Here is a 14,036-nt window from a genome sequence, read left to right as displayed (position 1 = left end):
CCCGTACACACTTGGTTAACAGATACACGATCCTGGTTTGCTAATTCTACAGTCATAATCTCATTTAACAATTCAACTGGAAAATTTAACTTATCAACAAAATCTTGAGAAATAAATAATCGAGTTGCTCCCGATTCTACTAGCACTTTAGCACATAAATAATTCACAGTAAGCGTATCTGCCACAACATCAATGTCTAGAATATCGTCCTTTACAGACATGTCATAAACTCTAGCTTGGGAGATTCAACTACTATTGGAGTAGATCCCATATTTCTTGGCACATTATTAACTGGGACTGGTGATTTGCAATCCCTTGCTATATGTCCTGGCTTTCCATACTTGAAACATGTAAACCCAATTGCTGGAACCTTGCCTGCCTGATTCTTGGTAGGCTGGTCCTTATTTGCTGGCTCTCTGGATGGTTGATTAAGGCACTCCCTTGAATATTTCCCCCTCTAGTTGCTTCTATAACAGACCACATTCAGCTTGTTGCAAATTCCTTTATGCTTTTTTCCACATACCTGGCAGTCTGGTAAAGATAGCCTCTACTGGGTTGGTTAGTTCCCAAAGGCTGGACGGTTTCCTTGTCCTCCGTCGCCTACATTCTGCTTTCTGAAATTAAAATTCCTTCCGGGCTGAAACTTGCTTTCCTCTGAATAAAATTTGGAAACTTCCCTGCTTGTGATTGTCCTTCACTTCCCTCAAACTTCCTCTTCTTACTCTCCTTCTCCTTCTGTGATATTTCACTCTCTGTCTCCGCAATCATAGCCTTCTACACTACTCCTGCATACGTATCCAACTCAAATATAGCTACCTTCCCTCTGATCCATGGCTTAAGACCTTGCTAAAATCTCTTGGCTTTCTTCTTCTCAGTGTCCACAAATGATGGTACAAACCTAGAAAATTCTTCAAATTTACTTTCATAATCTGCTACTGACATATTCCCCTACTTTAACTCCAGAAACTTCAATTCCATTTGATCCTGAACAAACTGAGGAAAATACTTATCTAAAAACAGCTCCTTGAATCTATCCCACGCAATATCATATGTACCTTCCAATGTCTTAACAGTTTCCCACCAATAGGTGGCTTCATTCTTCAGGTAGTAGCTCGCAAACCTTGACTAAAGCAAATGCCTTCTCAATCTCCTTTAACCAAACTCTTGCTTCAATAGGGTCTAAAGAACCTTTAAATTCCGGTGGATTCATCGCATAAAAAGTTTTAAGGTTACCTATGATTGGCCCGTCTCTGTTGTTGTTGAGTCAGGTTTACTGTTTGTTAGGCCAAGATCTGAAGAATCTGGGCTACAGTTGGGTCTATAGGACCTGGATTTGTATTATGGTTATTGTTGTCTTGGTTGTTGTTGTTGTTGGTTTCTTCATTCTGCTTGGTAGAACGGGTATTTCTTCTGGGAGGCATTTTCTGTAAAGAATCAAATAACTTATTTAGTCTTTAAATGAAATCCTTTTAATGAAAAGAATTTGGTAAAACAGAAATATCTCTTTTTTGAAAATATTTTCAATGGTTGAACTACGTAAATTACATGCTTCTTTACAGAATGTAAACAGTTAAGGGAATAGGGTACATGTTATCACAAGAGTGTATAACTAGTACAATAAGTCAGTAAAATAGGTGCAATAATGTAAATGACAATTCTGGAAAAAGGAAAGATACTGATCTTTATGTCAAAGTTTGGTAGTACAAGTGTGAAAACGTTTCAGCAAAGGCAAAAGGGACAACAAGCCTATCCACTAGTTAGCGAGTCTAGTCTACATATATAAACCAAAGTCTGCTGACAGACATTACACACTAATATACACATAACAATTTTCACAACATTTCTATCGTCTAGCTCCCAGGAAACTCTGGTCCACCAAACCTCGCAAGATCCTCTAACAAGTAGCTCCATGAATTCTAGCCTCAAGTACTCTCTGGGTCACATGAATCTCATCCTAAAGCTCCCTCGCACACCTGTCAACATCTATAGTCCTTATAATATGTTGTAACTCCTGAATCTGTGCCAATAGGGCCTCTTGTTCCAAAAGAAGAGTTTCATACTTATGGTATAGAACAGAGTGTGGGGTAAATTGGAAAGATGCACCTACAACCAAATGTCCGTAGAGTCAGAATCAGCAAGTGGGGATCCTCGAATAGGTGGTCTCATAACAGGAGGTGAAATAGCTCTTAGTGGTGCAGCCGTCACAACAAGAGGTAATATAGCTAACACTGGTGGAAGAGCAGGGCGTGGGTCAGAGGACGGTTCTCGAACTGAAGGCTCTGAATGATTAGATGATACCAGGATAAAAGAATCTGCCATCGCTACTATCTGAAATTTTGTCACTTGATAAGAATCTCGAATCTCAACACGAATCATACCAAAACCTACTATACAGTCGCACTCAACCTCTCGACGTTCTATCTTTCTATTTCTTAATCCTAATCCTAACCCTTTATCCATTCCCAACAATCTAGGCTTGTGCAGTGACTTATAACATGTGGCTTTGATACCAAACCTGTGGCGCCCTCCAAACCCGGGTCAGAAGTTTGGGGTTCACAACACACACACACCTTATATAAACCTTTTTATAAAAATAATATATGCAGTGACCCTACTTACCATAACTGTAACACCCCCAGATCCGGGGTCGGGGATCCGGGTCGTCACGGTCTTTCTTTTCACAATATCACTTCACTTAATTAATAATAATAACCTTATGCTGTGACCCCACACTAACACACACCACAACCCGTTATAGTCTCAGAGATGAAATAGAAATAAGTACAAGTCTTTGAATCCATAATTTAAAAGTTATTACAACCCAAAATGATTACTTGATAAATTTACAGTTAATTGCCATTATCTGCCACAAGTTATAATTATACATAATTGATTCTCAAAAGTAGATGGTCTGATCTACAATAGATCTACCTCTGTAGCTATAGCAGCTATAACATCAACGGGAAGACGCGGGACGCTTCCCACGTGCTTGCGCTGGGTCTGCTGGAGTCTGGCCATCTTTCCTAACTGTTGTTGTGTGATGAAGAAATAAAGCAAGAGTGAGCCTTACAGCTCGCAAGATAATACATAGTGATAACAATAATATAAGTATCTAAATGGATACTTACTAAAATCTTTTACCAAGTGTAAGATAATTACTTACTAGATATAAGTAAAAATAAGGGATGAAGTTACCAAATACTTCACTATACTTATATCATTTATAAAGCTACTTGAACTACCACTGTTCAGAGTATAAAGAGTTTTCAACAGTTCATCACATAGATGAGACTACAAGACAAGATTTGAATAGATTAAATCTTTGAAATTTTATTAAAGGAAATGAAGTCATGATATACTTTATTAAGTTCCGATATATATATATATATATATCCATATATACATCTTCTTTATACAATTTCCTGAAAACCTCTGTCATGTAAAGTATGAACAGAATTGCAATATCCAATAAATTTGGAAAGGAAAAGAATTTGGCATAAACCAGATATCTTGCTGATCAGGCGAAGATACCCATAAGTAACCTTTTCTACTAGTAGATGGACGAATTCCCCACTGGTCATCACCCTGGTCTCAATAGGACCTTATGCTGGACTGCCACTCAGCCACTTATGCATTTGATGGACTCCCACTGAGCCACTTACACTATCATGGACGCCCACTGAACCCATGTTGCTTATGCCGACTCAATAGATGGACTTACTTCCCGAACGTTGGGTAAGTAATCAATTCATTTACCAAAACTGCAACCGTGTTGCGAATATAAAATACACCACAGAGCCGGATCCCTCAGGTTTTGAGCGAGTATTTAAATCCCCTTAAAAAGGAAGATCTTAAATATAAAAAAATGAGTTTTGGGATCCGCTCTAACTTTTAAAAATCATTTTGAAGACTCGAAAACACTTTATAGAGTGTTTGGAGTAAAGCTGATTTAATGAAGTAAATCAGTCCCCAAAATATTTAGAAAATGTCTGAATATTATTATTTAAATAATATTCCCATAAAGAATAATCTTTATAAAAATAATTGAAGTAGAAGTATTAAAACTTATACTTGAAACGAGTAATAAATAACCAAAGATATACTTATACGAAAGTACTATCTTTATTTGAATAATCGAAAATAAGTTTGATTATTGACACCTTATTCTTTAATAAAATAAAGAATATATCTCAGCAAATAATCGGAGTCATAGATCCTCAAATGAATATTCAAATAATATTCATTAAATAATATAAACTGAGTCATAAGCCCTCGAATGAATATTCAAATAATATTCAATAAATAATATAAAAGAGTCATAAGCCCTCGAATGAATATTCAAATAATATTCAAATAATAAAATAAAAGGAATCATAAGTCCTCGAATGAATATTCAAAATAATATTCATTTAAAAAAATAAAGAAGTCATAAGCCCTCGAATGAATATTCGTAATAATATTCATTAAATAAAATAAAGGAGTCATAAGCCCTCGAATGAATATTCGTAATAATATTCATTAAATAAAATAAAGTTATCGAATAAACCTTATTCGATTAATAGTTTAAAAACTATATCAATATATATATATAAATATATATTATACTCGGGAGCCTCGCCTCCCGGTTTTAGAAAAAGTTCACCTTTTGATCCCCTATACTAAGGGTATACGCAAATACCGCTTATCTCTAGCATAGGTATTATGCAACGAATAAGCATTTGAACCAACAGATATATAAATCAAGAATACGAAACAGGCATGCATATATACCATATCACATGCTACAATATATCGCAAGAATTTACTAATAACAAATATGCATTTATCACAAGATCATGCATATACACATATACATCACAACAACAGTATAACGGGTAGAAAACTTGCCTGAGCGACTTGGGGTGATAAAAGGCTCGGGACGAGTCTGGTAACCTATAAACAACAAGTAAGTTGGAATTAAACCAAAGTCACTTGTAAATCTATTCTTTAACTAACTTAGACTCTAACGCTTGTTTTGCGCTTACTGATTTGCTTAAGTCACCCGGGTACCCTCGGCTCCACCATTTTTAATAATTTAACCTTTACGAGTTTTAAGGCGATTCCTTCGCGAGTGTCTTACCAACTTTCTAACACACTTACCATAAATGTTTCATGCATTAATTAACCCTTTTTGGTCTTTAACCTATGTTTCAAACTAAGGTGAGGGAAAAAGTTTCGTTCGCGAAACGCCGTTACTTGAAACGGTCGTTTCTCCTAAACCGTGCATCGGAATCGAACGAACTACATATCAAAACGAAGCTTGTAACATGAGCTATCTAAGCATGGCAGTGGTCATAATCTAGCAGGGGGTTCTCGGGTCCTAATGCTATGCACAAAAACAGTCCAAAGAAAATCGGACGTTACGACGGCTATGTTTACGCGATTTCCAATATTTTAAACCATTCAAAACCCTCCCAATTCAACCTCAAATCCAACATACAACCAACATCCATCCTTATCACATCATAACAACCCCAACCAATTCAATTTTAACATTCATACTTTTGCCTAAGCTTAACTTTAACCATACTTAAGTTCTTTTAATCAAAACCACAACATTTACCATTCCATTTCACTACCATTTCAATTCCCAAACTCTAATCACAACAACAAGCTACAATATCATCCTACTAATCAAAATCATCTTATAATACATAGGAATCTAGGGTTTGGAGATGGTATACCTTCCTTGAAGTGGTGGGAGGAGCTAGGAAGCCTTAAGAAGCTTTGAGAAGTCTTAGGAATGCTTGGATCTTCAAGGAAAACAAGAAAAACTTCAAGTTAAAAACTTGAAAACACTATTCATAGTCTTCTTCTTTGATTAAATGAAGAAGATGGAGAAGGAATTGATGGCTTAAACTCATGATATAGCCCTAACTAAGCATGAAGATGATTAGGGAATTAACTCACCAATTTAGGAAGCTTGGATCTTTGATTTTGAATTTCTTGCTCTTTTGAATAGTAAAAAGCCGAGAGCTCTTCAAGAACAAGCCTTGGTTCTTTTTGAAATTGATGAAAAAATGATTTTGCTTGGCTTGGTTGATTTGTTTTTGTGTTTGATTTAGTCAATTACCTTGTTGCCCTTGAATTTGTGTGGTTAAAAAGCCACCACACCTCCTTCCTTCCCATGTCATGCTTGTGTCATTCTCATGATGTCATCCTCCCCTCCTTGTCCTCTTTCTATTGGTTGGATGACATCATCCCCACTAATCCCTTTGATTAACTTCCTAATTGTTTGCCTAATGACCGCTGATCTGTTATACGGTTCGCTTAACTTTCGTTTTCGTTTATCGTTTGAAGGATCATACCCGGGATCTTATTACTTAGGTTCCCTTAACCTTTCTCAATACATTATATTCCTTTTTATGATCCTCTATTATAATCCTTTAATTTAAATCCTTTTTATCCTGTTACCTTATACTCAATTCTCTCCCTATCTAGTGGATTTCCGGGAAAAATCCAAGTGTTCGGAAATTGGATTCCGACGATCTTTACATACACTTATATACCACATAGAGTACTAATAATATCCCAGAATATCCATAACAGAACCCCTACATAGTGTGGCATGAAAAGTTTTCTCATTCAGCTAAAACACTATTCACCAGGGTTACAAAAAGTTGAAAATTTTGGGGGTTATTACAGTCTCCCCTCCTTAAAAGGATTCCGTCCCGGAATCAAACAGAAAACAAATGGGGGTACTTTTCTAGCATTGTGCTCTCTAGTTCCCAAGTTGATTCTTCCACATTATGATTCTGCCATAGTACTCTGACTAGCTTGATCACTTTGTTCCGAAGCACCTGCTCCTTCTTATCTATAATCCTTACTGGCTTCTCCACGTAAGTTAGATCTGGCTGCATATCCACCTGCTCATACTCCACTATGTGTCTGGCATCCCGATGATACTTCCTTAGCATTGACACATGGAACACGTTATGAACTTGTTGCAAATTAGGGGGTAGGGCTAGCTCGTAAGCTAACTTTCCAATCCGTCTTAATATCTCAAAAGGTCCAATGTATCTTGGGCTTAGTTTTCCTTTCCTTCCGAACCTCATTAATCCCTTCCAAGGGGATACCTTTAGCAGTACTAAGTCCCTGACTTCATATTCCTTGTCCTTTCGGGCTAGGTCTGCATATTTCTTCTGTCTGTCTTGGGCTGCTACAAGTCGCCCTCTGATAAGATCCACTATATCTTTGGTCCTTTGGACCACTTCGGGTCCGAGCATCTTCCGCTCTCCTACTTCATCCCAGTATAAGGGAGATCAACACCTTCTTCCGTACAGGGCCTCATAAGGCGGCATTCCGATGCTAGCATGAAAGCTATTGTTATAAGAAAACTCGATCAACGGCAAGTGATCATCCCAACTCCCTTTAAAGTCTATTGCACAGACTCTCAACATATCCTCTAGTGTCTGGATGGTCCTTTCACTCTGCCCATCCGTCTGGGGATGGTACGCGGTACTCATATTTAACTTGGTCCCCGCACATTCCTGAAAGCTCCTCCAAAATCTGGAGTTGAACCTGGGGTCTCGGTCTGAGACAATGGACGCTGGGACTCCATGTCGCGTCACTATTTCCTTAAGGTAAATGTCCACCAGTCTATCGACTGTGTATCTCTCATTGATAGGAATGAAATGAGCTGACTTTGTCAGTCGGTCTATAATTACCCAAATGGCGTCGTGATTGGCTTTCGTCCTTGGCAATCCTACAACAAAATCCATCGCTATCTGTTCCCATTTCCATTCGGGAATCTCCAGGGGTCGTAAGAGTCCACTGGGTCTCTGGTGCTCTGCCTTTACCCTTTGACAAGTCAAACATTTGCTTACCCATTCTGCTACGTCCCTCTTCATGTTGGGCCACCAGTAATATTCCTTCAAATCCCTATACATCTTGGTACTTCCCGGGTGAATGGAGTACCTTGAACTATGGCTTTCATCCAATATCTCATCTTTAAGCTCTTGAACATTCGGAACCCAAATTCGGTAGGAGTACCTCATTATCCCTTTATCATCTTTCTCAGTATGGATCTCCTCTCCAGTCATTGACTTTCTGCCTTCATTCATTATTTTCTCCTGGCACAATCTGATCTTTTCCAATAACTCTGGCTGCATTGAGATCTCAAAAAGCTTTTCAGTTCCGGTTCCGGTTACCTTTACTTCTATTTCCATTCTCTCAAAATCCCTTATCAATTCTTCCGAAGTCATTATCATTCTGAGTCTTTCCTTTCTACTAAGGGCATCAGCCACCACATTGGCTTTCCCTGGATGATAGAGAATCTCACAATCATAGTCCTTGATTAGTTCTAATCATCTCCTCTGGCGCATGTTGAGCTCTTTCTGCGTAAATATATACTTGAGGCTCTTATGGTCTGTGAAAATCTCGCACTTCTCTCCATACAAGTAGTGCCTCCAAATTGTTAAGGCAAATACTATTGCCGCGAGCTCAAGGTCATGAGTAGGATATCTAACCTCGTATTCCTTCAGTTGTCTCGATGCATACGCAATCACTTTACCGTGCTGCATAAGCACACACCCTAGTCCTTTGTGCGACGCGTCACTATATATCACAAAATCTCCTTTTCCGTCCGGCAATGCCAATACCGGAGCCGTTATCAACCTTTTCTTTAATTCCTGAAAACTGTTCTCGCATTTCTCCGTCCATTCAAACTTCTCTGTCTTACGAGTAAGTCGTGTCAAAGGGGCTGCGATCTTCGCAAAGTCCCGTACAAATCTACGATAGTAGCCGGCCAATCCTATAAAACTCCTTACCTCTGTGGGTATGGTTGGCCTTTCCCAATTTGAGACTGCCTCTATCTTGGAGGGGTCGACCAATACTCCTTCTTTATTGATCACATGTCCTAAAAACTGTACTTCATTCCGCCAGAATTCATACTTCGAGAATTTGGCATATAACTGTTCCTCTCTGAGTATTCCTAGAGCTATCCTCAAATGCTCTGCATGTTCTGTCTCAGTCCTTGAGTAGATCAAAATATCATCGATAAAAACTATCACACATTTGTCCAAGTAGTTCTTAAATACTCTATTCATTAAATCCATGAAAGCCGCTGGGGCGTTGGTTAATCCAAAGGACATTACCAAGAACTCATAATGCCCATACCTGGTACGGAACACTGTCTTGGAAATATCTTCGGGTTTAATCTTTAGTTGGTGATATCCAGTTCTCAGGTCGATCTTGGAAAAATAAACAGCATCCTTTAGCTGGTCGAACAGATCGTCTATTCCAGGTAATGGATACCTGTTCTTTATGGTTAGCTTGTTCAACTCTCGATAGTCTATGCACAGCCTCATGCTCCCATCTTTCTTCTTAACAAATAAAACTGGTGCTCCCCATGGAGACACACTGGGCCTTATCATACCCTTATCCAAGAGTTCCTGCAATTGGATAGCTAATTCCTTCATTTCTAACGGGGCTAACCGGTAAGGTGCTTTTGAAACTGGCGCCGTCCCTGGGGCCAACTCAATAGCAAATTCAATCACTCTATCGGGTGGTAATCCCGGAAGGTCTTGTGGGAATACATCTTCAAATTCGTTGACTACTGGAATATCTTGTAAGTTGGGCACCTCCTTCTGCGTGTCCACCACATAGGCTAGGTAGGCCTCATTTCCTTTTCGTAGCATCCTTTTAGCCTGGGCCATGGTCAAAAATTTCTGCGTCTGCCTCTTTCCTCTAAATATAACTTCTTTCTTCCCTGGGACATTTAGCTTAACTTTCTTCCCTTTACAGTCTATCTGAGCATCATTGCTAGATAGCCAGTCCATTCCCAAAATTACATCAAACTCCCCTAATTTAAAAGGAATTAGATCAACACTAAAGGATTGCTCCCCTATGCCTATCTCACAGGCGGGGTGAATCTGGTTAACATGAATAATTTCATGATTGGCTATTTCTACTTGCAAGGGTTCTATCAAGGGTTCAGCCTTAAGTCTTAACTTATGCGCAAAGTCCTTTGATATAAAAGATTTAGTTGCTCCCGAATCAAATAAAACATTTGCACTGACTGAATTTAGAGAAAGGGTACCTGCTATCACATCTGAATCTTTCATAGCATCCTGGACTTTCATGTTGAAAGTCCTCGCAGTAGGTGGCTTATTAGAAGCAGCCCTGCTTGCTCCCGAAGCTGCTGGTTTGTTCATTGGGCATTCCCTCTTCCAATGACCTGGGCGTCCGCACTGATGACAAGTGGTGGTTGGAATGACGGCAGGGGTTTATGATGGGCACTTAGTTGAATAGTGGCCTTCCCGACCGCACTTAAAACAGGTTACTGGCTTTCCTTTACACTGCCCAGTGTGATTCCTTCCACATATGTTACAGGCTGGCAATGGGGGTCGAGACTGGTTGGAATAGGACATTCTTGATTTCTGGCCGCCCTGGCTCACACTCACACTCATTGGCCGCTTAAACCCAGTGTTCCTTCCTGGTAGGGACACTGCCCCTCGATTAAATCTAGTTGGGAAGCTCCTTCCTGCGGAACCTCCACCCATGCTCATACTTTTCCTTTTTATTCCTTTCTTCTCTCTTTCCTTCTGCATCTGTTCACTTCCAACTTCTACAATCGTTGCCTTTTGCACCAGAGTGGCATAGTCCGTAAGCTCAAGGATTGCCACCCTATTCTGAATCCACGGTTTCAGTCCCTGCTGAAACTTCCTAGCTTTCTTTTCCTCGGTGCTCACAAACTCCGGCACAAACCTTGATAACTCAGTAAATTTCGCTTCGTACTCTGCTACAGACAAGTTATTCTGCTTTAGCTCCAAGAACTTGAGCTCCATCTGGTTTTCCATAAACCTCGGGAAATACTTTCCCAGAAACAACTGACTAAATCTCTCCCAGGTTATAATAGCATCTGTCTCCATATTTTTCTTGGCCTCCCACCAGTAGTTAGCTTCTCCTTTCAGAAGTTAGGTAGCAAATACAGTCTTCTGTGCCTCATCGGTACTCAAAATCTCAAAGGATTTCTCCATTTCCTTAAACCATGCTCTTGCCTCAACTGGGTCGGCTGATCCGTGGAACTCAGGGGGCTTAAGGGACTTAAAAGCCCTGAAAGAGTTTGCCACAGTATTGTTATTTCCTTGAGGGGGTGGGTTGGGTTGACGTTCCAAATTCTGCCTTAGGAGTTGCATGAACTGGCCCATGGGATCCATGCCTGGGTTTGGTACTGGTTGCTCAACCTCGGTTTCTCCTTCTTCAGCCTCTATCTCAAATCCCTCAACATCATATGTTTCCTCTTCCTCTTCATACAGGGAGTCATCATGTTCCACATAATCCTCATCTTCCTCTTCAATGTGTTCCTGGTTCCTATCATCCTGGTTATGGCTTCCCTGGTCCTCAGATCCAGGGTTCGCCCTAGTTCCAATCTTTCTTGGTGGCATGATTCTGATAATAAAAAAAATTATTGGGAAAAAATTCAACGTTAGGTCACAATCATATACAACATTGTGCCCTGCACAGCTCTTATAATGGGGAGAACGTATATCGCAATTCTATTATTTTAAGAAAGTTCTAATACGAAGTGCAGTAATAATAATGATAAAAATAGTGATCCCGTCACTAATGAACTGAACCAAAGGGAACAAATATATACATAATGCGAGAAATACATAGTTTGATCTGGTCAAAAGTACAACAGTGCTACAGTCACCTGTCCCAAAACTGATACACAAGAGTCTATCTGTCTAGTCAGAAAAAGGGATGCTATATATAAGTCAACTATCCCGGAAAATTGGCTCTTACTAAGGCCTCGGCTAACTAGACAACTAGACTATTCCATCATCAATCCTGAATCACACACCAGAGCGGGTCAGCTCCCATACCCTTTCCATCGCACGACGGAAGATATAGTCGACCTGCCGCCTGGAGATCCTACCATGCCTGTCCCCCTGGAGCGATCTGAGCCTCGCTCGGGATGTGAGCTCTATCCCCGTAAGCTCCCTCCTCAAGGATCGGGGTATAGAAGCCCTAGTCTCATAAGCCCGGGTACGCCTACCCGCCCTCTCTGCATCCAACTCCCTCCTGGCCTCATCCAGTCGGCCCTCGGCAACAGCCACTCGGGTCCTCAGGACATCCTGAACATATCCATGAGCTAACGAAGACTGCCTGTGGGCATGGTTAAGAGGTGGTGAATCCGGAGCCGCTGAGGGTGCCTCCTCGGTCTGCCTAGGCTCGGAAGTATGGGTCTCTGAGCTGTCATCATCAGGAATCCAAGATAGTGGTGGAGGGGTAGGGGCTCTGACCACCGGAAGTGTGGGTAATGGGGTACCAGCATACACTACCATAGGTCAAACATGCTCCTCAGCTACTGGGACCTCATCCGGGTCCTCCTCATCTGGAATAGCAATAACCTCTGTCTCTGACTCCTCTGAGGGGTCCTCCTCATCTGAAATAGCAATGACCTCCGTCTCTGACTCCTCTGAGGGGTCCTCCTCATCCTCTTCCATCTCAGGCTCCTCCTGATCCTCAACATCTAGCAATGCCTCATCATGCTCACGCTCGAACATCTCAGGGTCCTCTATCTCAGGCGCCTACACATTAAACGAGCTAAGTTACTATCATGATACTTATAAGGGTTCCCGTAAGTGTTTTAACTGTCAGCACTACTTTAAGTAGTCCGACCATGAACTTGGCAAGAGTTCTTATCATCTTTGTGAGTTTGTTATTATATCGACGCATCATCTCTGAGGTTTATAACGCTTAGCTCTGATACCATTTCTGTAACACCCCCAGATCCGGGGTCGGGGATCCGGGTCGTCACGGTCTTTCTTTCCACAATATCACTTCACTTAATTAATAATAATAACCTTATGCTGTGACCCCACACTAACACACACCACAACCCGTTATAGTCTCAGAGATGAAATAGAAATAAGTACAAGTCTTTGAATCCACAATTTAAAAGTTATTACAACCCAAAATGATTACTTGATAAATTTACAGTTAATTGCCATTATCTGCCACAAGTTATAATTATACATAATTGATTCTCAAAAGTAGATGGTCTGATCTACAATAGATCTACCTCTGCAGCTATAGCAGCTATAACATCATCGGGAAGATGCGGGACGCTTCCCACGCGCTTGCGCTGGGTCTGCTGGAGTCTGGCCATCTTTCCTAACTGTTGTTGTGTGATGAAGAAATAAAGCAAGAGTGAGCCTTACAGCTCACAAGATAATACATAGTGATAACAATAATATAAGTATCTAAATGGATACTTACTAAAATCTTTTACCAAGTGTAAGATAATTACTTACTAGATATAAGTAAAAACAAGGGATGAAGTTACCAAATACTTCACTATACTTATATCATTTATAAAGCTACTTGAACTACCACTGTTCAGAGTATAAAGAGTTTTCAACAGTTCATCACATAGATGAGACTACAAGACAAGATTTGAATAGATTAAATCTTTGAAATTTTATTAAAGGAAATGAAGTCATGATATACTTCATTAAGTTCTGATATATATATATATCCACATATACATCTTCTTTATACAATTTCCTGAAAACCTCTGTCATGTAAAGTATGAACAGAATTGCAATATCCAATAAATTTGGAAAGGAAAAGAATTTGGCATAAACCAGATATCTTGCTGATCAGGCGAAGATACCCATAAGTAACCTTTTCTACTAGTAGATGGACGAATTCCCCACTGGTCATCACCCTGGTCTCAATAGGACCTTATGCTGGACTGCCACTCAGCCACTTATGCATTTGATGGACTCCCACTGAGCCACTTACACTATCATGGACGCCCACTGAGCCCATGTTGCTTATGCCGACTCAATAGATGGACTTACTTCCCGAACGTTGGGTAAGTAATCAATTCATTTACCAAAACTGCAACCGTGTTGCGAATATAAAATACACCACAGAGCCGGATCCCTCAGGTTTTGAGCGAGTATTTAAATCCCCTTAAAAAGGAAGATCTTAAATATAAAAAAATGAGTTTTGGGATCCGCTCTAACTTTTAAAAATCATTT

This window comes from Apium graveolens, chromosome 3, assembly GCF_009905375.1.
Source record: "Apium graveolens cultivar Ventura chromosome 3, ASM990537v1, whole genome shotgun sequence".
Lineage (NCBI taxonomy): Eukaryota > Viridiplantae > Streptophyta > Magnoliopsida > Apiales > Apiaceae > Apium > Apium graveolens.
Note: the sequence above shows the minus strand (reverse complement) of the source record.